Source organism: Pinus tabuliformis, chromosome 1_1 (genome assembly GCF_031772625.1).
Source record: "Pinus tabuliformis cultivar Carrire ecotype Pingquan chromosome 1_1, CPIR1, whole genome shotgun sequence".
NCBI lineage: Eukaryota > Viridiplantae > Streptophyta > Pinopsida > Pinales > Pinaceae > Pinus > Pinus tabuliformis.
This window is the reverse complement of record NC_142297.1, coordinates 461,516,000-461,543,006: the sequence shown is the minus strand read 5'-3', so window position 1 is coordinate 461,543,006 and position 27,007 is coordinate 461,516,000.

Here is a 27,007-nt window from a genome sequence, read left to right as displayed (position 1 = left end):
TCGAGAGGCAGCACAAGATTAAAACCGGCAGAACATGATCGGTTTGTAAGAGATAATAAAATTTCGACAGAAAGAGTAACGCGTGTAGAAATTGGAAATTTATAACTACACTACTTGATATTATGCAGGCCAAACAGAAGCAAATGGAGGCAGAAAAGAATTTGGCAATTTTCTGTCCCCGATGCAGGAAAAAGCATAGCCATAAGGAGTGTCCACTGGATGCAGTCCAAACATGCGCCATCTGCACAAAAGATCACCTTACAAAAAGCTGTCCCTCACTTCCCGGATTAAAAGCAGTATATAAGGAAGTAGAAGAAGAGCCAGAATCGGTGTATTTGCTCAACCAGCACCGTCAGTGGCAGCCGCGACAATCTGGTATGTTTCCAAACCCAAATTCTTCTTTTCAGTCTCTGCAGTATAATGCTCAACAATATAATATGTGGAAAAGTCAATCCCAACCCCCATTTCCAAACTGGTCACCACAGTCGTTTCCTTCCTCAACCCTGTGGTTGAATCAGGCAAGCCAATCTAGTTGGCCGAATCTTCCTTATACCCCACCATATTGGCAAAGTAACGCATACCCACCACAATGGACTCCCCCTACTTCACAAAGTTCAACCTGGTAAACAAACTGGCAGAGACCGATGCATCAGCCAGTAGGAACCATTTCGCTCCCTCAACCCACACTGCCAGCCTTACAATAAAATCCCCAGTCTAATCTGAGACCGCAACGCCCAGCCCAACCCAACCCCAATCCAAATAACAGACCGGTCCAATCTGTCCAAATCATAGAAACACATGAGATATGAGCCGATCTGAAGGAATGTAATGATCTTGAGTTAAGATCTGGGCGTATTATTGAAACTGAGGGAGCTAAGACAGTTCAGGTTGAAAATCAGTTACCCAGAGAACATTTGTCACAAGAAGAGGATGTGAATAAACAACAAACTCATAATCATACCCGTTCCCAGAACAATTAATCATACCTCGACCTATACAATATCCTGATTTTGACATTCTGGGAGAATTACAAAATTTGTACATAAAAATTCCATTCCTCCAAGCCATTCAAGACATCCCGATATATGCAAAAACTATCAAAGAATTGTGTGTAAAGAAACCAAGGAGGAATATAACAAATAATCCAAGATTCCAAGTAGTTGGCACTCTATCTGACTTATTATCAGGAAAAGAAACACCCATTAAATACGAAGACCCAGGAAATCCAATAGTAACTATGCAAATTTATGGTCAGACCCTTTCCAATGCCTTAGTTGATCTAGGAGCTGCAATCAATATCTTAACAACCACTACTTGCCAAAAGCTAGGCATTACATCTGTAGAACCCACCTCTACCTTGCTAGAATTGGCTGACCGATCTGTGGTTAGGCCAGAGGGCACACTACATGATGTCATGGTCTCTGTTGACTCCTGGGAATATCCAACCGATTTTCTGATAATAAATCCCAAAACCCGACTTGATGGACATCCATTGATTTTAGGTAGACCTTGGCTTGCCACTGCCGATGCTTATATTGGCTGCCGGCAAGGAAATATGACCATAACCAGAGGACCAAATATCAAGAACTTAGTTCTATATCCTCTAGCACAGCCAAGTGTCACAATAATCAAAACTAATAGGCACCCTGTATCATACCTTACTGATAACATTAGATCTCCATTAACTATACAAGAGGCACTTGATTTCAAAGACCAAACAGAAGACGATGCCATTAATAATTTTACTAGTCAAACTGAACTCACATCCCGCACATAATGTCACATGATAAAGGCAGCATTTGATAATGAATTAGAAGAAGATCCTCTTAAAGATACACATGATCAAACAATACTTGTTACTTCTATTGAAAATAGTAAAATTGTGGAAATTGAACTGGGAAAAACTTTAAACATTAATGCCAACCTCACATCCGAACAAGAAATGAAGCTCATCCATTTGTTAAGGAAATATAAAGAAGAATTTTCATGGGACTAACCTGATATGAAAGGAATTGACCCCCAATTATGTACACACCACATTTATATAGAAAAAGATGCGATACTTGTTCGTCAGCCTCAGAGGAGACTTAATCCTCATCTAAAAGATGTGGTAAAAGCTGAACTTCAAAAACTTTTAGATGTCAATTTCATCTATCCTATCTCCGATAGTAAATTGATCTCTCCGCTTATGGTGGTACCAAAAAAGAATGGGAAATGGATAATCTGTGTGGACTACAGAGAGCTAAATAAAGCAACACAAAAAGACCACTTCCCTCTCCCATTCATCGACCAAGTATTAGACACTTTGGCAGGAAAAAATTTCTTTTCTTTCCTCGATGGCTTCAGTGGATACAATCAAATTCAGATTGCCCATGAAGACCAAGACAAAACTACTTTTACTTGTACTTGGGGAAAATTTCCCTATCGAGTTCTACCTTTTGGCTTATGCAATGTGTTGGATACCTATACCAATAGGTTTCATATTTCATGATTGGCAAATTCAAAAGCCAAATATGCTCTGCTTTGATGGTACAAAGATCCCATATTTCCAAGAAAACAAGGTGTGCAAATAGTTTCATATTTACTCAAATTTTGATGGATAGTCCAACAGCCTAATCTGGATCATGCCATGTTTAAATTTTCTGTTGTAGAATAGAGAAAGAAGTCTGTCCAAACTGTTTAATCTTGGCAGACAAATAGCTAGGTAGAGAATTAAGGTTCCCAACTGCTTAATCTGGGGCCTTGGAAGACATAAGGGCAGTATTAGATAGGAAGTCAAAGGAAAAAGCTAAAGGAAAAGAAAAGGCACACAAAGGGTCTGCAAGTCTAAATGCACCCTTCAAGAAGAAACAAAAAATGCTAGGCAAGTAGATGGGTAGGCAGATAGGGGTTGCAGAAATGTCATTTCTTATAAATTGAATATGTGTTAACTTGCTCACAAAAGCAAAATCAATGGATTGAGGAGATTTTCTTCTCCATCAGTTTGCAGCAAAGCAAAGAAGCATGTCTAACTTCCCCTTTTTCCCCTTTCCCATTTATCACTAACATCCCCGCATCATTTGAAATTCATAGAAAAACTTGAGGTTTGATGATGGTTTTATTCAGTAGAAAGCCACTTTTATTGTCTAAGATTCTTTTCATTTTGATCTACTCCCTAACTAAGTGATTCTCAAACAAACTTAGTAGTATCTCCCCTCATTCCCCTGTTTCATCCATACTAACCCCTAACGCTATTATGTAATTCCCCTATGTTACCTTTCCCCTACTATTATTAACACCATGGTGTATAAACCCCAAACTTTGTATAAATATCCCTCCCCTTGGCATTTAGCCATATGTACTCTGTCAGGGATCAAATTGGCATCTGGCCAGTTTTGAAGAACCTAAGCCTCACCCCCTTCACCCTTCTGAATTCATCTGACCCACTAGACCCTTCATTTGCTAAGAAAACCTTATGAAAGACCCCTTTGTCCCCTTAACCCGCTTCATTTGCAAAAATACTCAAAAACCCACTTTTCTCCTTTATCCAAAGTCTGAGCACTGGGCGCATTTTTACAAAAATATACATGAAAAACCCACTTTTTTATGTTATCCAAAGGTTCGGGCGCTGTATGGGTTTTATTGAAAATACATTAAAAAACCATTGAAATCCGCCACTTCCCAAAGGTTTCCGCCGAGCACTAGTCCCAAGGGATATATTATTATAATCCCGCCCCCTTCCCTATTGTCCGATCAACTCATCAACCCGTCAACCGTCCGATCAAGTGCCTTTGATCGGACGGCCTTTATACATATCGGGTTGGGCCCGACGTCCGACCTTTAGTACCCGAGAAACTGACGAAGGGTTACGTCAGGCCTCGGCCACGCGTCTCCCTCTCAGTCTCTTGGGTTGCCCTCTAACAAAACCGTCGCCGTATCGTAGGCGGTCCGAGAAAACCATTACCGCCTTGTTGTTTACCAGCAGTTTTGCCGGGTCTGCGTCATCTCCACGTCAGAGCTGCGTCAGCATCTCCATCCGCCCCCGCGCTGTTATGTCCGCCACCTCATTATCCCCGTGGACCAATCACAGCCTGCCACCTCACCAGTGACGTCATGCTGACATCATCCGACTTCGACCCCACCTGGTGACGTCATGCTGACGTCATCCAAAAAACGCGCCAAAATGCCAAAAGTCCATATTATTGTCAATTTTGCGTGTTTTTCTCACTTTTCGCCAAAACTTCTGTTGTTATTCCTGCATGTATTTTACGTTCAAACCAGCGCCAACCTGTGCAACTCGACTTTGAAACCGTGGGCGCCTCCGTCGTACCTGCAATTGCAACCGTCATTGGCAATCAGCAAGGTATTTCTCAAAATCATTCCTGCACCTGGTTTTTATCCATAGTTCTGCAAACAAACTGTTAAGAAGGCCTAAAAACACTGTTTTCACCATCAATCATCCAGTGAACTGTACCCATTTCCCACTGGCAAGCCAATAAACAAGTCTGCAGAACCTGCATTTGACAAATCAACCTGAATTCACAGGTAGTTCATGCAATCGTGAACTGAAACCTCGAACTACCAATTCACGATAGAAAACTCCTGTCAGTCCTGCTACTGTTTTAATCAGTTTTGTAGACAGTATTTCAATTGCTGTTTGCTCAATTCACCCCCTGGTCCTCAAAATTCACACTTCCATTGTAAAAGGACTCCTCTGTGCTGCTCTGCTCATTCAAACTAGTTCACCTGCAAGTCAGAAGCTTAATAAACCATGGAAACTCCAATTTCACTGAACATCAAGCCTCTCAATGCCCCTCAAAGGGAGTTAGAATGGAAATCTCTGGGAGATATGGACTATCAGATGTTAGACTGGTTCCCAATGGGCTCCAAATTTAATCTTCACATGCTGAATGAATTGAAAGCCCAACACCTTAGTGGAGCTGATATCCTAGGGATTTGGGACTCAAATTTGCCCATCTACAACCTCCCTCAAGTCCATCCCCTTCCAGACTTGATCCACAGATGCCAGCATTGCTATGATCCATGCCAAAGAGCTGTTCTTAGTCCTACAGGCTCAATCTTGTTCTATATCACCCCAGAAAGCATTAATGAGATGCTACATTTCCACACTGCCAAGCCATTGACCCCTCTCTCCATGGTGAACTTAATAAAGAAGGGGAGGAAGTTGTCAAAGGACCAGATCATCAAAATCAACCAGCTATTCATACAACCAAGCTCTGAAGCTATCAGAACTCCTCCAGTTGGATATCAGTACCTGAATGACTTGGGCAAAATGTTGGTGGATTTGATCAGCTATGTCCTAGGGTTCAGGGGAATTGAGGATGTGGATGAAAGTATAATGGCAATGCTGTCTATATTCTCACCTGGAAAGCCTCCAGCTATTCACTATGACTATGCCACATATATTGCAGAAAAGATCCATGATCAGCTAATGAACCTACCAAGGGAAAGGTTATTCAGATATACCTCATACATCTACCATCTGTTCTTGTTTTATCAACCAGACAGCTTCCTCATTCCCCTCAAGAAAGTTAATGTCTAGGGGAACCCAAGGTCAGTGGTGTTTTGGACCTCAGTTTTTCATTGCACCTCTCAATCACCATACACATACTGTGAATTCATAGACCTGTTCATTCATCCTGCTATGACATTATTGTATGGTGTTCCTCCTCCAAGGTTGACTGATGACATGCAGAGAGTTCTCCATCTCTCCAAATCCTACAGCATTGGTGATTGGTACTTTTACCAACACCACACAGTAATCAGAGTATATGGCTATGAGCTGAAACCTTATAAGCTGCCAAGGTATGTCCCTATGAGACTTTTTGCCCTAGAATACTTCAGGCAATTTGGGAATGCCGACTGCCACCATTTCCAAAGTAAGAACAAGAAGGTGTAGTTGAGGATAAGGAGCGAGCTAGGCCCTTTCCTATATAACAAGAGGGAGGAGGGATGGAGAGAGGCAGACAGGATCCCAAAGGGCTTCAAGTTGCAAACCAGTTTTGAATGGGTACCCTATGACCCCAATCACTTTATTTCCCTCAGGAGGATAAAATATAAATTGGGTACCTATGCACATATAAGGCTACCTGAGATTGAGCAATATGCCAATTCCTTGATGTGGAAAGAGGGCACCTTAGAAGAGGAAATTACTAGTGAGGAGTTGTTAGAAAGAGAGGCTAGGAATATTCAAAAGGAAGCTGACTTGGAAACTTGTGGACAGGTTTCCTCCTCACAGCGAAGGCAACTTGGAGCAGCTGCCTCATCTTCAACAACGCATCAGCAAGCTGCCATGAAAACTCAGCAGTCATCAAGCAAAGGCAAAGAAAAGCAGGTAGAGGTGGAGCAGCCACCTCCTATGACTGATGAGCAAATAGAAACACAAGTAGAGCAAATGGAAAAGGAAATGGAACAGCAAGAAGAAGTGTTGCAGCAGGAAGTGCAGCAACAACAACAACACCAACAGCAAGAAGAACAAAGGCAGGAGCAGCCTGTCCAGCAAAAGCAAACAGTGGAAGCCCCTAAATCCACTAAACAAACTGTGCCTCCAAGGCAAGAAACCTTAGCTGAAGCATCAATCCTCCAAACTCCACAAAAGGAGGATACAAGCAGGAAAAGGGACAGAGAGACTCCCCTTACAACATCAACAATTCATGGGGAGAAAAGACAGAGAATCAATCCTTTCTCAGAGGAAGAAATGCCAATGGGACAGTCTTTTGGCATGGCCCCACCCAGCAGGGAAGCATCAGCAAGTTCCTTTCAACAGGAACAGGACAGAACAGTGGGAGGAGAAGTGAGCTCCTCAAGTCAGCAGAGAGAAGGTGAACTGGGCATCAAACAGCAGTTCATCGACATAAAGAGGAGGAATGAGCCAATAAAGATTCAACTGTACAACCATTTATTGAAAATGGCTCCCACTAATCAACAAAGACTCATGTCTGCATATGATGTGCAGGAAGGCAAGATGATCATGAGTCATTTTATGCCAACTACATTGCAGCCTCAATCTGCCTCTGACTACTTGAGGACCAACCTTGAGGTCCTTGCCAAGGACATCCACCCAATGGACAAAATAGAATTGCATAAGCAAACGGGTGAGATGGTATATGCCTCCTTGGCAGATAAAACGCTTGATAATTATAGGCTTGAGAATAGCCTTAACAACACAGCTGCTCAGCTTGAGTTGGAGAAAGCAGCCTCTCAAGCAAAGGACAACAGAATTAGGTCCTTAGAAGACATCATCATAGAGATTGGGCATGATCCCAAAGATATCAAGGGTATACAAGAGATATTGAAGTTGAGGGATGCAGACATGGCAGCCTTGAGGAGAAAGATCAAACTCCCAGCAACAATCCACCCTCAAACAGATGAAGTTTCCCAGCAAAGACATGATCAAGAGGCCACAACCTTGTTGGTATCTCTATATAAGCAGTTGATCCAAACTCAAGAAAAGCTGGGGGAATCAGAGGCAGCACAGGCAGAATTACAGGAAGCCTTGAAGCAAAAAGAAGAAGGTCAAACCTCCCAGCCTCCTCCTGAAATAATTAATCTTGAGGAAGCTGCTCCAACTACTTCTCCTCCTCCTCAACAAACAGAGCCAACAGCACCAACTACATCAACAGCTGCACCAACAACAGAGCAGACTCATAGTCGGGATATGCAGAAGCTACAAAATGAGATTCAAGTCCTGGAAGCTCAAATGTCAGAGCTTAATCAAGCCAAAGAAGCCTTGGCTAATATAAATGAAAAATATGATAAGAGCAAACAGAATGTAGCTGAGAAGGAAAGAGAGATAAAAGCTCTCAAAAAGAAGATAACTGAGCTTGAGAAAGAGCTCACACTTGATAAAGTGACAGTTGAGCTCAGGACAGTCCTGTGGGCCAACATTGGCCAGTCCATTACTGACCAGTGGCATTTTATTGAGACCATACATGAGCAGTCAGAGCTCATTACAAAGGCAAATAGGGAGATACACAGAGCAAGGGCAAACCTTGGCAACATGCCTGATGCTGCAAATAGAATGATCAATATATTAAATCACAGGACAAGCTCTCAACTGACCACCATGGGAATTGCCAACAGAACTGAGACCATCTCAGTTGTCAAAAGGGTCCTCACACTAAGAAATCTGATTGGAACATTGGAAAGGAGAAGCCAAGATATGCAGACCGAGGTCAATAGATTTATGAACAGGTTTCAGGCATTAGAGAACAGGGGTCTGCCCAGCATACTAAGCAGTGTAGGAAAACTGCATACCCATGATAACTATGCCAAAAGGGTCAATGCCTTTGCTGCAGGTTAAATTACAGAAAAGCCCAGTACATCAGCAAAATCAGGGCCAGCAACAGGGCAGATCCTCTACAACAGGGTGGAAAACCTGTTTTTTCTCATGAATGAGATTAATCATCTGTTTGATGTGCAGCCAAACTTTTTCAAATATACAGAGGCAGATGAGACCATAGAGGCAATTTTGAGGCACCAATTGCCCACACAGGAAGTCTGGACTAGATTGATGCAGCTAATATTATCAAACTAGAACCTGTAAATCAATTTTTGCAATTTCATAAATGATCATGCACAGGAAAAACTTTATAAAAACATCATGCAAAGAAAAGATGAAGGCTGAGCCAACTCAGCAGGGCTATTCGGTCACCACAGCAACAAGCATAGTCACAGGTGGCAGGGCCGAGAAAAACAGTACAGCAGCCGTAAAGGCACATTTTCCAGCATTAAAGCAAAGCGTTCCAACTGACTCAGTGGCCTCCAAAGGTCAAAATATCTTCTGACAGACATAAAGAGCATTTATATTGTATTCAAAGTTGTAATAACTTCCTATCTGCTGTTCTGTACGAATTAATGAAGATATTTTTCCTCTCAGATGACTCAATGCCTGAGATATTTTGTATACACATTTCTATAAAGTCCCCTTCGCATGAGTTTACAAAAGGGGGTTGTTGATTACATTTCTTGACTTCTGTCACTGTAAAATTCTCAGAGAAATAATACAAAAGGGTTGATGGAATTTCTAAAGCTCTGTGTTCTTTGATGCACTGTGGTGTCTGGCTGAATGTTACATGATTCCTGCGTATTTCATAACACAATAAGTCTTCTTTAAAACTCTGTTTTATGTGTTTCCAGTCTTTTTCATTTTCTTTCATGTTTGTAAGCTTTAATATTAATGGCAAGGTAAAAGAATAGTTCCAGGATTTAATCACAGATTACCCTGAACTCAATCTAAGCTGTTATAAATGTTTTCTTCCAGATAGAGCACATAAGGTGTAATTCTTAATTGCTACACTTTCAAGCTATATCTTTCACTGTGATAAATGTTTCAGGAATTCAAGTTTGCTCCTGAGGCATCTATTTCTTTCTCACACACCAGCTTAGTGGAAAATTCTTAATTGCTTTTCACTGGTTGTTCACATATCATCATCACAATTTAACTTTGTTATATGAAGTACTTAAACGGCCCTGTAATCTCAGTTAATCATCTCAAGGTTTCAAAACACCTGTAGCCACAGACTCCATTGCCCAATAGCCTAACTTCATCTGCAGATTTTACATTTCAGGTACAGAAAAACATCCCTCAACCAAAGCATAAACCCAAAACCCTCACTTCATATCTAGCCTAACATCTCCACAGAACAGAGACAAATCATAAAGAGAGAGCCCTCTCTGATTTCAGCTTGGCTAGAAGCTGTAATCCAAAGGTTGGTTAGTGGTTACCCCGGCCGTATTCCCTTAGAGTCAAAGGGAACAACCTGGGTGTTAACATAAATGGCGACTCCACTGGGGACTTCTTAGGATTTTTCAATTTCTATACATCTCTCAAAGCTACAAATCAAGCCTGAAATCAGTCAGGAGGCCTTCAAAACTGTTTTTGTGTAACATTGACAGCTTTAGGGAAGAGCTTTTTCAGTGAATCTTCATCTTAAGCTTTGTGATATATATAGCCATTCCAAAAATTTTATCCAGTCCTTGCAAATATAAAAACTTCCTACAAAAACCAAAAACAGTTAGAAGATGTCTCCCAAGAAAAATACACGGCATACTAGGGCAAATCCTGACCCTAACCCACCCATTATTGTTGATAATCCCAATACCATCCTTAGAAACGTTAGGAAGCAGCAAAGGCAGGAGCAGCCTGCTGATTTGACCCCAGATACAGATTATCCTAACCTTTCTACTCCATTTAAGGTCCTTTTTCAGTCTATCCCAAGTTCCCCTAGTTCACCATCCACATCCCAAAGCCCTCCTCCCACATCTTCATCCACTGCACATATTCCCTTGAACCACACTCTAGGTTCAGCCTCACCTGTTACCCCCGTAATACCCACTGTTCCTACTATCCTAGCCACCCCTGTTAATCCCCTAAACCTTGTAAATATGGCAAGATATGCACCCTTGCAGTTGCCTGCCAACCCTGCAGCTTTGCCTCAAGATTACCAAACCAAGATCACATACTTTGACTCCACTGGCCCTTACTCTGCCACCCAACATGCTAAGAGAATGCAAGATCACTTTGAAAACTATGAAATTGATGATGATAGTGTGAGGATGAGAATCTTTGTCCAAAGTTTGACAGGTGATGTTAGAACCTGGTTCAGATCACTTGCTGCAAACACTATCACAACCCCTGATGAGCTTTATCAAGCATTCACTAGAAGATGGGAGAAAAAGAAAGATCCCTTACACATACTTGGTGAATATGAGACAATCAAGAGACCGTTCTGGAATATTGTGCTAGATTCAACAATGTGTACAATGCAATACCACAAAACCTAAGACCTCCTCCTAATTTGGCCTTATACAAATTTCCTGATGGATTTGATCCTGACATGGCATTTCAGCTGAAGGAAAGAGCCCCTAAAAGCCTAGAAGAAGCCCAAAAGGTAGCTGTTACAGTAGAAGCAAACCTGATTGCCAAAAGAAACAGGGCAAGGTTAGAAAAAAGAAACATATACAAGGAGGAACCTTCAGCCTTTGATCAAAAACTTGATGCAATACTTAATGGTATGAAGAGGTTGGGTGATAGGGTGGAATCAGTTGAGAGAAAAGCATCATGGGAAGCACCACAAAACAACCCTATCAAGAATCCCAATTTTAGGAGAAACCCAAACCCAAACATTGGCAAGGCCAATAATGATCCAGAAATCAGACCTCCATTTCAAGAAAACTATGCTGAAACATCTACTTCAAATGAGCAAGAATATGACACCCACATCAACCTGATGGGTTTGAATGATGGTCACCAAGTTTTCCTAAGTCAAGAGGATCAAAAGGATGATGAAACTGTGCAATTCCAAACCAAATCAGGTGAGTCATTTGACTTTAAACAAGGCTATGACACAGCTGTTTATGAAGTTCATAAACAATACAAACTGAGAAGTAGAACTATAAACATAACACAGCCTAACAAAACAAAGGACAGGCTGTAACCTAAAGGAGCCATAGTCACTGAACCAACAAACACAGCTGATTCACCTACAAAGGAGGTAACCATTGAGGAAACTACTGAACAACTTCCCTCAGCTCCACAGCCACTGGCTGCACCTTCTTTGCAGCCTAACCCAAGTAATCATCCTCAAAAAACAAATGAAAAACATAAGCCCCAAGATCAAGACAAAGATCAAGAAGAAAACGCAATGAACAAAGAAAAGGTTGTTGCCCACAGCACTAAGTGCCAAACTGAAAAACCTTTTGACTTGGAAGCTGAAATTGGCAAACTAAAAGTGGCAATCCCTCTCTTAGAATTAGCCAAACATGACATTTATAAACAACAGATCAAGAAATCCCTTCAATTAACTCATAGTAAAGATAATGTTAATGTGTTGGATGACACCCCAGAATTGTTGTTTGGTCTAGAGGTTGATGGAAAAATAGCAGTCACAGGGATATTACCTTTCTATGTTAGTTTACATGTGCATGACAAAATACTACACAATGCAATGTTTGATTCAGGTGCTTCTCATAACCTCATGCCTAAATCAGTGATGGAGAGGCTGAATCTAGACATTACAAGACCATATAAGGACCTGTTCTCATTTGACTCCAGCCAAGTCAAATGTCTGGGCTTGATAAAAGACTTGTGTGTATCCCTTGTCCAATATCCAAACAAAACAATCTTAATGGATGTTGTAGTTGCTGATATCCCAACCAAATATGGAATGTTGTTATCAAGATCATGGGGGGCTAAACTCCAAGGTTCCTTACAGTTAGACATGTCATATGCCACAATCACAGTCTTTGGTCAACCCAAGAGACTATATAGAGAATCCCTCATGAAATACATGGTCAGCAGTGAAGAGAAACCTCAAAACTTTCCCATATATGTTGTCCATTCTGATATAGATTCATACATTCTCTTCAATGACAATTCAGGTCTAACAGATAATGAAGAAACCAAGACACCAAAACAAGAGCAGGGCTGTAGTGAACAAAATACTGCTGTCCTAGAAGTAAAGATGATCCAAACAAGTGATAAGACTGTCCCAAAAGATGAACTAAATGAAAAACCAGAACTTCAACTCACAATCCCAGACCACAGAGAAGTCATTAAATCTCCCCAAGAACAAGAGATCCTATGGTTCATGGAGTTTGATGGATCAGTCAACAAATTAGGGGCAGGGGCTGGAGTCTGGATACATAATAAACAAAACAGTCATGCAGAGGGCAGAGCTTATAGATTAAACTTCAGATGCACTAACAACATGGCTGAATATGAGGCTCTTTTACTAGGTCTCAAGCTAGCAGAGTCCCTTCAAGTCATAAAAGTTTCAATCCTAGGAGATTCAGATCTAGTTATCCAACAAGTCAAGGGTAATTTTGTCACCAATGACAAAAGACTGAGGTCTTATAGGTCTGCTGCTGCTGAACTATTAAACTCATTCACTGAATTTCAGATTACCAAAATTCCTAGGACTCAGAACCTTCATGCTCATAGCTTGGCCACATTTGCAAGCACTTGCAAGTTACCCTTTGAGCCTCACCACTATTTTACAGCCGAGATAAAACACAGACCATCTGTCCCAAATAATGTTAAAGATTGGCAGGTGTTTGATGATGACATGCAAATAAACAATTTCTTGACTTTACAGCAAGAATTTTCAGGGCTAAGTATTGACACTGAAAGAGCAAGTCAATCACAAATACTTGAAGGAGCAAGTCAATCACAAATACTTGAAGGAGCAAGTCAATCACAAATACTTGAAAGAGCAAGTCAATCACAAATACAGTATGAACAGAATAACAGAGAAATATCACCTAAAACAGCTAACCAAATGCTACATCCTACAATCTTTAACAAAGACAACATACTAGAAATACAACAAATTGACTGTGAGGAGACAGCTGATGATGAAGCTGAAGTTATACAATTGAAGGACAATTTCCTTCCCACTGGCTTAGCTCCATTGGAAGATATTTTTGATTCAAATGATGTTCCCACTAAACCGAAAATGCAGCCCCTCAACACTGCCATAGAAGAGTGCAACATTGGAACTGCTGAACAGCCCAAGATCATAAAGCTGTCTACTGCATTACCACCTGATCAAAAGCCTAAATACATTGAACTTTTCAAGGAATTTCAGGATGTCTTTGCTTGGAGTTATGAGGACTTAAAATCCTATGACACCTCTGTAATCCAACACACCATCCCTCTCAAGCCAGATCAAAAACCCTTTAAACAAAAACTTAGGAGAATTAATCCTATGCTCCTCCCAGCAATGGAACAAGAGGTACAAAAGATGTTTAAGGCTGGCATCATAGCACCAATCAGATTCTCTGATTGGATTTCTAACTTAGTCCCTACAAGAAAGAAAAACGGTGAAATAAGGCTTTGTGTTGACCTAAGGAACTTGAATCAAGTATCCTTGAAAGACAATTACCCCTTACCCAAGATGGATCACATCCTGCAGAGAGTAGTGGGAGCCTCAAGAATTTCTTTACTTGATGGATTTTCAGGCTTCAACCAGATCTTAGTTCATCCTGATGACCAGGACAAAACTGCATTTACAACCCCATGGGGAACCTTCAAATATGTTAAAATGCATTTTGGGTTGAAAAATGCAGGGGCCACATTCCAAAGAGCAATGGATATTGCTTTTGCCAAGGAGATTCATGACTTCCTTGTCATTTATCTAGATGACCTCACACCTTTTTCCAAATCTGACCAGGAACACTTGAAACATCTGAGACAAATATTCATAACCTGTAGAAAATATGGGATTTCCCTAAATCCCAAGAAATCCTTGTTTGGATTGGAGGAAGGCAAACTGTTGGGTCACATTATTTCTAAAGATGGCATTAGGATTGATCCAGACAGAATCCAAGCCATCTTACAAATGCCTCTCCAAGAAACGTGAAGGAATTGCAGGCCTTTTTAGGGAAAATCAACTTCCTAAGGAGATTTATCCCAAATCTGGCCGAATTGAGTAGGTTACTCAATAACATGCTTAAAAAGGATTCAAAGGTAAAATGGACGGTGGAAGCAAGTCAAGCCTTTGAAGGAATAAAGGTGGCCCTCACCCAAACTCCAGTTCTAACAAATCCCCAATTTGATAGGGAATTTATCATATTTTCCTTTGCCTCCCAACACACAATTGCTGCTATTTTATTACAGAAAGATGACCAAGGAAATGAGAAACCCATTGGTTTCTTTAGTAAAGCTCTTAGAGATGCACCCTTGAAATACCAGATCATGGAAAAACAAGCATATGCCTTGGTCAAAGCTATTAAAGACTTTAGGATCTACATCTTATACTCCCATGTTATAGCCTATGTACCAAGCTCAATTGTGAAAGACATACTTACTCAAGAGAACTTAGAAGGTAGAAGAGGAAAATGGATTGCCAACATTTTGGAATTTGATATTGAAATAAAACCTACAAAACTGATAAAAGGGCAGGGCTTGGCCAAATTAATGTCTGAAACAAACTTCCAAGCCTTGGACATCAACCAACTGGACAATGAATCGGAGCTGGCGACTCCAAAGATCAATATAGCCTTTGAACAATCCCCCTGGTATTCTGATATCTGTTATGTATTACAAAACCTGTGTGCTCCCCCAGGACTGTCCATAACTAAATGTAGGTTCTTAAAAATGAAAGCTTCAAGATTCTGTGTTATGGATGGCAATTTGCTTTGGAAAAATCATGAGGGTATCTTGTTGAATTGCTTGATTGAAAATGAAACTAACAAGATCAAGGAAGAATTTCATGCAGGTGACTGTGGTGGACACTTGTATTGGAAGTCCACTATGGATAAAATATTGAGGGCTGGTTACTATTGGCCCACTTTGTTCTCTGATGTTAAGAACTTTACTACCTCATGCCATAAGTGTCAAATATTTGAGGGAAAAAGAAAGTTGCTCCCACTTCCTCTGAGGCCTATTGCAACAGAAAGACCTTTTCAGCAATGGGGTTTAGATTTCATTGGAGAAATTCATCCCTCATCTTCAGGCCAACATAGATGGATCCTTACAGCCACAGACTATTTTACCAAATGGGTTGAGGCCATCCCATGTAGACAGGCAAATGATTCAACAACTATTCAGTTCTTGGAGAATAACATATTGTCTAGATTTGGCTGCCCCAACAAGATAATAACAGACAATGTTGTTGCTTTTAGATCCAAGAAAATGGTCAACTTCTGCCACAAATTTCAGATTACTTTGGGCCACTCCACTGCTTACTATCCTCAAGGGAATGGCCTCGCTGAATCATCAAACAAAATCCTTGTCAACATCATAAAGAAAGTGTTGGAGGAAAACAAAAAGAACTAGCATAAGAAACTTGTGAATGCTTTGTGGGCAGATAGACTAACAACCAAGAGATCAATAGGGGTCAGCCCATATGAGCTAGTTTATGGATTAGAAGCTCAATTTCCTTCATCACTAGGGATCCCTGTTATGAAACTACTTCAAGAGAGTCAAGCTGAGCCCAATGATATGCAAAGGAGGGTCAATCAAATTATATGTCTGCAGCAAACTAGAGATCAAGTGTATAACAGAGTGAAAATCCTTCAAGAGAAGCTGAAGAAAGCATTTGATAGAAGAACCAAAGCTGAAGACTTTTTTATAGGGGACAAGGTCCTCAAGTGGGATTCAAGAAGGGAAGATAAAGGTAAACATGGAAAATTTGACTCCCTTTGGAGAGGACCATTTATCATCCAAGCAGTACAAGGAAACAACACTTACTTTCTTAAAAATCTTGATGAAACTAATTTGGATGAAGGTCCTGTGAATGGTAGGATGTTGAAGCACTATTTTGACCACCTTCCGTGAATACAACATGATGGCTCTCTTGTACATAATTTCCTATGTACAGTGTTCTTTTCAGCATGTAAATAACTCAGTTTCAAGGAGCTTGCAGAAGCAGGAAAGGGCTGTAGTTCACCAAGTTTTGTAAAAATGACAGTTGACAGTTTTTGATGTTTCAAAGAAGAAAAGACTCCAAGTTTTGCCAAGGAAAAGTCAAAGATACAAGGCATTCTGACCTGTTGTTCTTGGTCTTTCAAGAAGAAAAACCATCCCCATGTGGAGCCACTGTTGGATACCTATACCAATAGGTTTCATATTTCATGATTGGCAAATTCAAAAGCCAAATATGCTCTGCTTTGATGGTACAAAGATCCCATATTTCCAAGAAGACAAGGTGTGCAAATAGTTTCATATTTACTCAAATTTTGATGGATAGTCCAACAGCCTAATCTGGATCATGCCATGTTTAAATTTTCTGTTGTAGAATAGAGAAAGAAGTCTGTCCAAACTGTTTAATCTTGGCAGACAAATAGCTAGGTAGAGAATTAAGGTTCCCAACTGCTTAATCTGGGGCCTTGGAAGAAATAAGGGCAGTATTAGATAGGAAGTCAAAGGAAAAAGCCAAAGGAAAAGAAAAGGCACACAAAGGGTCTGCAAGTCTAAATGCACCCTTCAAGAAGAAACAAAAAATGCTAGGCAAGTAGATGGGTAGGCAGATAGGGGTTGCAGAAATGTCATTTCTTATAAATTGAATATGTGTTAACTTGTTCACAAAAGCAAAATCAATGGATTGAGGAGATTTTCTTCTCCATCAGTTTGCAGCAAAGCAAAGAAGCATGTCTAACTTCCCCTTTTTCCCCTTTCCCATTTATCACTAACATCCCCGCATCATTTGAAATTCATAGAAAAACTTGAGGTTTGATGATGGTTTTATTCAGTAGAAAGCCACTTTTATTGTCTAAGATTCTTTTCATTTTGATCTACTCCCTAACTAAGTGATTCTCAAACAAACTTAGTAGTATCTCCCCTCATTTCCCCTGTTTCATCCATACTAACCCCTAATGCTATTATGTAATTCCCCTATGTTACCTTTCCCCTACTATTATTAACACCATGGTGTATAAACCCCAAACTTTGTATAAATATCCCTCCCCTTGGCATTTAGCCATATGTACTCTGTCAAGGATCAAATTGGCATCTGGCTAGTTTTGAAGAACCTAAGCCTCATCCCCTTCACCCTTCTGAATTCATCTGACCCACTAGACCCTTCATTTGCTAAGAAAACCTTATGAAAGACCCCTTTGTTCCCTTAACCCACTTCATTTGCAAAAATACTCAAAAACCCACTTTTCTCCTTTATCCAAAGTCTGAGCACCGGGCGCATTTTTACAAAAATATACATGAAAAACCCACTTTTTTATGTTATCCAAAGGTTCGGGTGCTGTATGGGTTTTATTGAAAATACATTAAAAAACTATTGAAATCCGCCACTTCCCAAAGGTTTCCGCCGAGCACTAGTCCCAAGGGATATATTATTATAATCCCGCCCCCTTCCCTATTGTCCGATCAACTCATCAACCCATCAACCGTCCGATCAAGCGCCTTTGATCGGACGGCCTTTATACATATCGAGTTGGGCCTGATGTCCGACCTTTAGTACCTGAGAAACTGACGAAGGGTTACGTCAGGCCTCGGCCACGCGTCACCCTCTCAGTCTCTCGGGTTGCCCTCTAACAAAACCGTCGCCGTATCGTAGGCGGTCCGAGAAAACCATTACCACCTTGTTGTTTACCAGCAGTTTTGCCGGGTCTGCGTCATCTCCACGTCAGAGCTGCGTCAGCATCTCCGTCCGTCCCCGCGCTGTTATGTCCGCCACCTCATTATCCTCGTGGACCAATCATAGCCTGCCACCTCACCAGTGACGTCATGCTGACGTCATCCGACTTCGACCCCACCTGGTGACGTCATGCTGACGTCATCCAAAAAACGCGCCAAAATGCCAAAAGTCCATATTATTTTCAATTTTGCGTGTTTTTCTCACTTTTCACCAAAACTTCTACTGTTATTCCTGCATGTATTTTACGTTCAAACCAGCGCCAACCTGTGCAACTCGACTTTGAAACCGTGGGCACCTCCGTCGTACCTGCAATTGCAACCGTCATTGGCAATCAGCAAGGTATTTCTCAAAATCATTCCTGCACCTGGTTTTTATCCATAGTTCTGCAAACAAACTGTTAAGAAGGCCTAAAAACACTGTTTTCACCATCAATCATCCAGTGAACTGTACCCATTTCCCATTGGCAAGCCAATAAACAAGTCTGCAGAACTTGCATTTGACAAATCAACCTGAATTCACAGGTAGTTCACGCAATCGTGAACTGAAACCTCGAACTACCAATTCACGATAGAAAACTCCTGTCAGTCCTGCTACTGTTTTAATCAGTTTTGTAGACAGTATTTCAATTGTTGTTTGCTCAATTCACCCCATGGTCCTCAAAATTCACACTTCCATTGTAAAAGGACTCCTCTGTGCTGCTCTGCTCATTCAAACTAGTTCACCTGCAAGTCAGAAGCTTAATAAACCATGGAAACTCCAATTTCACTGAACATCAAGCCTCTCAATGCCCCTCAAAGGGAGTTAGAATGGAAAGCTCTGGGAGATATGGACTATCAGATGTTAGATTGGTTCCCAATGGGCTCCAAATTTAATCTTCACATGCTGAATGAATTGAAAGCCCAACACCTTAGTGGAGCTGATATCCTAGGGATTTGGGACTCAAATTTGCCCATCTACAACCTCCCTCAAGTCCATCCCCTTCCAGACTTGATCCACAGATGCCAGGATTGCTATGATCCATGCCAAAGAGCTGTTCTTAGTCCTACAGGCTCAATCTTGTTCTATATCACCCCAGAAAGCATTAATGAGATGCTGCATTTCCACACTGCCAAGCCATTGACCCCTCTCTCCATGGTGAACTTAATAAAGAAGGGGAGGAAGTTGTCAAAGGACCAGATCATCAAAATCAACCAGCTATTCATACAACCAAGCTTTGAAGCTATCAGAACTCCTCCAGTTGGATATCAGTACCTGAATGACTTGGGCAGAATGTTGGTGGATTTGATCAGCTATGTCCTAGGGTTCAGGGGAATTAAGGATGTGGATGAAAGTATAATGTCAATGTTGTCTATATTCTCCCCTGGAAAGCCTCCAGCTATTCACTATGACTATGCCACATATATTGCAGAAAAGATCCATGATCAGCTAATGAACCTACCAAGGGAAAGGTTATTCAGATATACCTCATACATCTACCATTTGTTCTTGTTTTATCAACTAGACAGCTTCCTCATTCCCCTCAAGAAAGTTAATGTCCAGGGGAACCCAAGGTCAGTGGTGTTTTGGACCTCAGTTTTTCATTGCACCTCTCAATCACCATACACATACTGTGAATTCATAGACCTGTTCATTCATCCTGCTATGACATTATTGTATGGTGTTCCTCCTCCAAGGTTGACTGATGACATGCAGAGAGTTCTCCATCTCTCCAAATCCTACAGCATTGGTTATTGGTACTTTTACCAACACCACACAGTAATCAGAGTATATGGCTGTGAGCTGAAACCTTATAAGTTGCCAAGGTATGTCCCTATGAGACTTTTTTCCCTAGAATACTTCAGGCAATTTGGGAATGCCGACTGCCACCATTTCCAAAGTAAGAACAAGAAGGTGCAATTGAGGATAAGGAGCGAGCTAGGCTCTTTCCTATATAACAAGAGGGAGGAGGGATGGAGAGAGGCAAACAGGATCCTAGAGGGCTTCAAGTTGCAAACTAGCTTTGAATGGGCACCCTATGACCCCAATCACTTTATTTCCCTCAGGAGGATAAAATATAAATTGGGTACCTATGCACATGTAAGGCTGCTTGAGACTGAGCAATATGCCAATTCCTTGTTGTGGAAAGAGGGCACCTTAGAAGAGGAAATTACTAGTGAGGAGTTGTTAGAAAGAGAGGCTAGGAATATTCAAAGGGAAACTGACTTGGAAACTTGTGGACAGGTTTCCTCCTCACAGCGAAGGCAACTTGGAGCAGCTGCCTCATCTTCAACAACACATCAGCAAGCTGCCATGAAAACTCAGCAGTCATCAAGCAAACGCAAAGAAAATCAGGTAGAGGTGGAGCAGCCACCTCCTATGACTGATGAGCAAATAGAAACACAAGTAGAGCAAATGGAAAAGGAAATGGAACAGCAAGAAGAAGTGTTGCAGCAGGAAGTGCAGCAACAACAACAACACCAACAGCAAGAAGAACAAAGGCAGGAGCAACCTGTCCAGCAAAAGCAAACAGTGGAAGCCCCTAAATCCACTGAACAAACTGTGCCTCCAAGGCAAGAAACCTCAGCTGAAGCATCAATCCTCCAAACTCCACAAAAGGAGGATACAAGCAGGAAAAGGGACAGAGAGACTCCCCTTACAACATCAACAATTCATGGGGAGAAAAGACAGAGGATCAATCCCTTCTCGGAGGAAGAAATGCCAATGGGACAGTCTTTTGGCATGTCCCCACCCAGCAGGGAAGCATCAGCATGTTCCTTTCAACAGGAATAGGACAGAACAGTGGGAGGAGAAGTGAGCTCCTCGAGTCAGCAAAGAGAAGGTGAACTGGGCATCAAACAGCAGTTCATCGACATAAAGAGGAGGAATGAGCCAATAAAGATTCAACTGTACAACCATTTATTGAAAATGGCTCCCACTAATCAACAAAGACTCATGTCTGCATATGATGTGCAGGAAGGCAAGATGATCATGAGTCATTTTATGCCAACTACATTGCAGCCTCAATCTGCCTCTGACTACTTGAGGACTAACCTTGAGGTCCTTGCCAAGAACATCCACCCAATGGACAAAATAGAATTGCATAAGCAAACGGGTGAGATGGTATATGCCTCCTTGGCAGATAAAACGCTTGATAATTATAGGCTTGAGAATAGCCTTAACAACACAGCTGCTCAGCTTGAGTTGGAGAAAGCATCCTCTCAAGCAAAGGACAACAGAATTAGGTCCTTAGAAGACATCATCATAGAGATTGGGCATGATCCCAAAGATATCAAGGGCATACAAGAGATATTGAAGTTGAGCGATGCAGACATGGCAGCCTTGAGGAGAAAGATCAAACTCCCAGCAACAATCCACCCTCAAACAGATGAAGTTGCCCAGCAAAGACATGATCAAGAGGCCACAACCTTGTTGGTATCTCTATATAAGCAGTTGATCCAAACTCAAGAAAAGCTGGGGGAATCAGAGGCAGCACAGGAAGAATTACAGGAAGCCTTGAAGCAAAAAGAAGAAGGTCAAACCTCCCAGCCTCCTCCTGAAATAATTAATCTTGAGGAAGCTGCTCCAACTACTGCTCCTCCTCCTCAACAAACAGAGCCAACAACACCAACTACATCAACAGCTGCACCAACAACAGAGCAGACTCATAGTCTGGATATGCAGAAGCTACAAAATGAGATTCAAGTCCTGGAAGCTCAAATGTCAGAGCTTAATCAAGCCAAAGAAGCCTTGGCTAATATAAATGAAAAATATGATAAGAGCAAACAGAATGTAGCTGAGAAGGAAAGAGAGATAAAAGCTCTCAAAAAGAAGATAACTGAGCTTGAGAAAGAGCTCACACTTGATAAAGTGATAGCTGAGCTCAGGACAGTCCTGTGGGCCAACATTGGCCAGTCCATTACTGACCAGTGGCATTTTATTGAGACCATACATGAGCAGTCAGAGCTCATTACAAAGTCAAATAGGGAGATACACAGAGCAAGGGCAAACCTTGGCAACATGCCTGATGCTGCCAATAGAATGATCAATATATTAAATCACAGGACAAGCTCTCAGCTGACCACCATGGGAATTGCCAACAGAACTGAGACCATCTCAGTTGTCAAAAGGGTCCTGACATTAAGAAACCTGATTGGAACATTGGAAAGGAGAAGCCAAGATATGCAGACCGAGGTCAATAGATTCATGGACAGGTTTCAGGCATTACAGAACAGGGGTCTCCCCAGCATACTAAGCAGTGTAGGAAAACTGCTTACCCATGAAAACTATGCCAAAAGGGTCAATGCCTTTGCTGCAAGTCAAATTACAGAAAAGCCCAGTACATCAGCAGAATCAGGGCCAGCAACAGGGCAGATCCTCTACAACAGGGTGGAAAACCTGTTTTTTCTCATGAATGAGATTAATCATCTATTTGATGTGCAGCCAAACTTTTTTAAATATACAGAGGCAGATGAGACCATAGAGGCAATTTTGAGGCACCAATTGCCCACACAGGAAGTCTGGACTAGATTGATACAGCTAATATTATCAAACCAGAACCTGTAAATCAAGTTTTTGCAATTTCATAAATGATCATGCACAGGAAAACTTAATAAAATCAGCATGCAAAGAAAAGATGAAGGCTGAGCCAACTCAGAAGGGCTATTCGGTCACCACAGCAGCAAGCATAGTCACAGGTGGCAGGGCCGAGAAAAACAGTACAACAGCCGTAAAGGCACATTTTCCAGCATTAAAGCAAAGCGTTCCAACTGACTCAGTGGCCTCCAAAGGTCAAAATATCTTCTGACAGACATAAAGAGCATTTATATTGTATTCAAAGTTGTAATAACTTCCTATCTGCTGTTCTGTACGAATTAATGAAGATATTTTTCCTCTCATATGACTCAATGCCTGAGATATTTTGTATACACGTTTCTATAAAGTCCCCTTCGCATGAGTTTACAAAAGGGGGTTGTTGATTACATTTCTTGACTTCTGTCACTGTAAAATTCTCAGAGAAATAATACAAAAGGGTTGATGGAATTTCTAAAGCTCTGTGTTCTTTGATGCACTGTGGTGTTTGGCTGAATGTTACAGGATTCCTGCGTATTTCATAACACAATAAGTCTTCTTTAAAACTCTGTTTTATGTGTTTCCAGTCTTTTTCATTTTCTTTCATGTTTGTAAGCTTTAATATTAATGGCAAGGTAAAAGAATAGTTCCAGGATTTAATCACAGTTTACCCTGAACTCAATCTAAGCTGTTATAAATGTTTTCTTCCAGATAGAGCACATAAGGTGTAATTCTTAATTGCTACACTTTCAAGCTATATCTTTCACTGTGATAAATGTTTCAGGAATTCAAGTTTGCTCCTGAGGCATCTATTTCTTTCTCACACACCAGCTTAGTGGAAAATTCTTAATTGCTTTTCACTGGTTGTTCACATATCATCATCATAATTTAACTTTGTTATATGAAGTACTTAAACGGCCATGTAATCTCAGTTAATCATCTCAAGGTTTCAAAACACCTGTAGCCACAAACTCCATTGCCCAATAGCCTAACTTCATCTGCAGATTTTACATTTCAGGTACAGAAAAACATCCCTCAACCAAAGCATAAACCCAAAACCCTCACTTCATATCTAGCCTAACATCTCCACAGAACAGAGACAAATCATAAAGAGAGAGCCCTCTCTGATTTCAGCTTGGCTAGAAGCTGTAATCCAAAGGTTGGTTAGTGGTTACCCCGACCGTATTCCCTTAGAGTCAAAGGGAACAACCTGGGTGTTAACACAATGCTCCTGCCACATTCGAAAGGGCTATCCTTAGCATTTTTGCAGACTTAATAAATGAAGGACTTGAAGTATACATGGATGACTTTACACCATACGGAGATGATCTCGATCCAGCATTGGATACACTAGAAAAATTCCTACAACACTGCATTGCTACCAGGCTTTGTTTAAGCCATGAAAAATGCTATATGATGATGACTGAAGGACTTATCCTAGGACACTATATTTCAGCAGCTGGCATTCAGGTAGACCCAGCCAAAATCCAAATAATTTTGCTTATTCCCACTCCTACCACTCAAACGGAGGTACGCAATTTTCTTGGATTTTTTGGTTATTATAGGAGATTTATAGAATATTATTCGCATATTGCCGCACCTTTGTATGCACTAACTGGTAATGTTGATTTTCTTTGGACAGAAAAATGTGAACATGCTTTCCAGGATCTGAAGAAGCTTGTGTCCACAGCCCCAGTCCTTCGAGGACCAAATTGGGATTTGCCATTTCAGATATCATCTGATGCCTCAGATACAGCCATTGGAGCAATCCTTGGGCAGGAAGAGGATAAAAAACCATATGAAATTTATTACATCAGCAAAAATTTATCCCCTGCTGAATTAAACTACACTGTTACTGAAAAAGAATTTCTAGCTGTAATACATGCTGTCAATAAGTTTAGACATTACATTATTGGATATCCTGTTATCTTGTACACAGATCATTCTGCCATAAAATATTTAGCAAACAATCCTATCACAAATGGCAGAATAACTAGATAGCTGATTTTATTGCAGGAATTTGATATTACAATCAAGGATCGACCTGGAAAAGAAAATCATGTAGCCGATTTTCTCTTAAGAATGCCAAAGCCAATTGATGCAGCAGCAGTTGAAGATCAATTTTCGGACGAGCATCTGTTTGCTGTGGCTGTTCAAACACCCTGGTATGCTGATGTTGCCAGTTACCTAGCAGTAGGTAAATTACCAAAGAATCTAACCCCTAATGAGCAGAAACAGATTGTTCAACGGAGTGCTCGATTTTCTTGGATTGGGGGCTATTTGTTCCACACAGGGGCAAACATGCATATCAGGAGATGCGTTCGAGAAGATGAAATCTTTGACATTTTAAAAGCCTACCATGACAGACCATGTGGCGGACATTTTGTCGATCGCAGAACTGGACATAAGGTGCTGCAAACAAGGTATTATTGGCCCACGATTTTTAAAGATGCAAAGAAATTCGTCCAAGCCTGTGACAGTTGCCAGAGAGCAGGACGCCCTGGTCAGTCTGATGAGATGCCTCTGAAACCACAGCTAGTCATCAAACCATTCGAGCGATGGGCCCTTGATTTCATTGGACCAATTAACCCATCATCAAACCAGAAAACATATATTTTGGTGGCAACAGAATATGTTACCAAGTGGGTCGAAGCAGAGGCATTGCCAAGAGCTACAGAGGATTCTATCATACAGTTCCTGTTCCATCTATTTGTGCGTTATGGCCTTCCAAAAGAGATAATTACAGACAGTGGACCATAGTTTGTTGGGAACAAAATAGCTGCAACACTCAACAACTATCATGTCTAGCATAAAATCACTACTCCATACCACCCACAGGTAAATGGTCAAGTAGAAAGCAACAATAAAATAATAGAAGCAATCCTAATGAAAACCATCGCGTCACATAGACGTGATTGGGCTGCCAAACTACCTGAAGCACTGTGGCCTTATAGAACAACATGGAGAAGTACCACTGGTTACTCACCTTATCAATTAGTGTTTGGAAAACAACCCATTTTCCCCATAGAATTCGAAATCCAAACATTGCGAACAGCACAGGAAGTTGGCTTAGATCTAACCGAGGCACAGATTAATCGATTGCAACAGATCAATGAGCTGGACAAAATTAGGCTCTCTGCACTTCAAAACACTGCACTGATCCAACAGCAGCGAGCTAAATGGCATGATGCTCTCATTAAAAATAAAGTCTTTCACGAAGGATACTGGGCACTTTTGTACGATTCCAGGTTTCAGGACTTCCCCGAGAAACTCCAGACTTGTTGGTTGGGACCATACGAAATACAGAAAGTACATGACAATGGTACCCTTACTCTAATCACTATTGACGGTTCTGGATATGCCTTCAAGGCAAATGGCCACCGAGTTCGTCTTTATCGCAAGCCACTCACTCGGGATTCCTTCTGCCAGCACTACGCCAAAACTTTGATATGGAAATTTTGGGGGAGGGAGAGAAGTCTTCCTCACCTGTGATTCATTAAGTAATTTATTTCTTCTCACAGTTTGTACATAATTTCTTTTCTTTTTTGTACATATTTTTGAATCAACGCTTTGCCGTTACTTTTCGAAGCAGCAGCAATGTTGTTATTTTTGCTGTTCCTTTTCTCAAAGGACAACATTTTCTTCCTGCTGTTCCTTTTTCAAAAGAACAACACCCTCTGGATCAGCCGTCATTTTACTTTAATTTTGTTCTTTTTCTTTATTTTTGCTTTCTGCTGTTCCTTTTCCAAAGGAACAACATTTTCGATTTTTGTTGTTCCTTTTCCAAAGGAACGACATTTCTGTGTTTTGCTGTTCCTTTTCCAAAGGAACAGCATTTTCGATTTTTGTTGTTCCTTTTTCAAAGGAACGACATTTGTGTGTTTTGTTGTTCCTTTTCCAAAGGAACAACATTTTCGATTTTTGTTGTTCCTTTTCCAAAGGAACAACATTTCTGTGTTTTGCTATTCCTTTTCCAAAGGAACAACATTTTCTGTTTTTGCTGTTCCTTTTTCAAAGGAACGGCATTTCTGCGTTTTGCTGTTCCTTTTCCAAAGGAACAACATTTTCGATTTCTGCTGTTTCTTTTCCAAAGGAACGACATTTCGGTGTTTTGTTGTTCCTTTTCCAAAGGAACAACATTTTCGATTTTTTTCTGCTCCTTTTCCAAAGGAACAGCATTTGTGTGTTTTGTTGTTCCTTTTCCAAAGGAACAGCGTTTTCGATCTTTGCTGTTCCTTTTTCAAAGGAACGACATTTGTGTTTTCTGTTGTTCCTTTTCCAAAGGAACAACATTTTTGATCTTTTGTTGTTCCTTTTTCCAAAAGGAACACCACTTGCATTCTTTTGCTCTCCCTTTTTGAAAC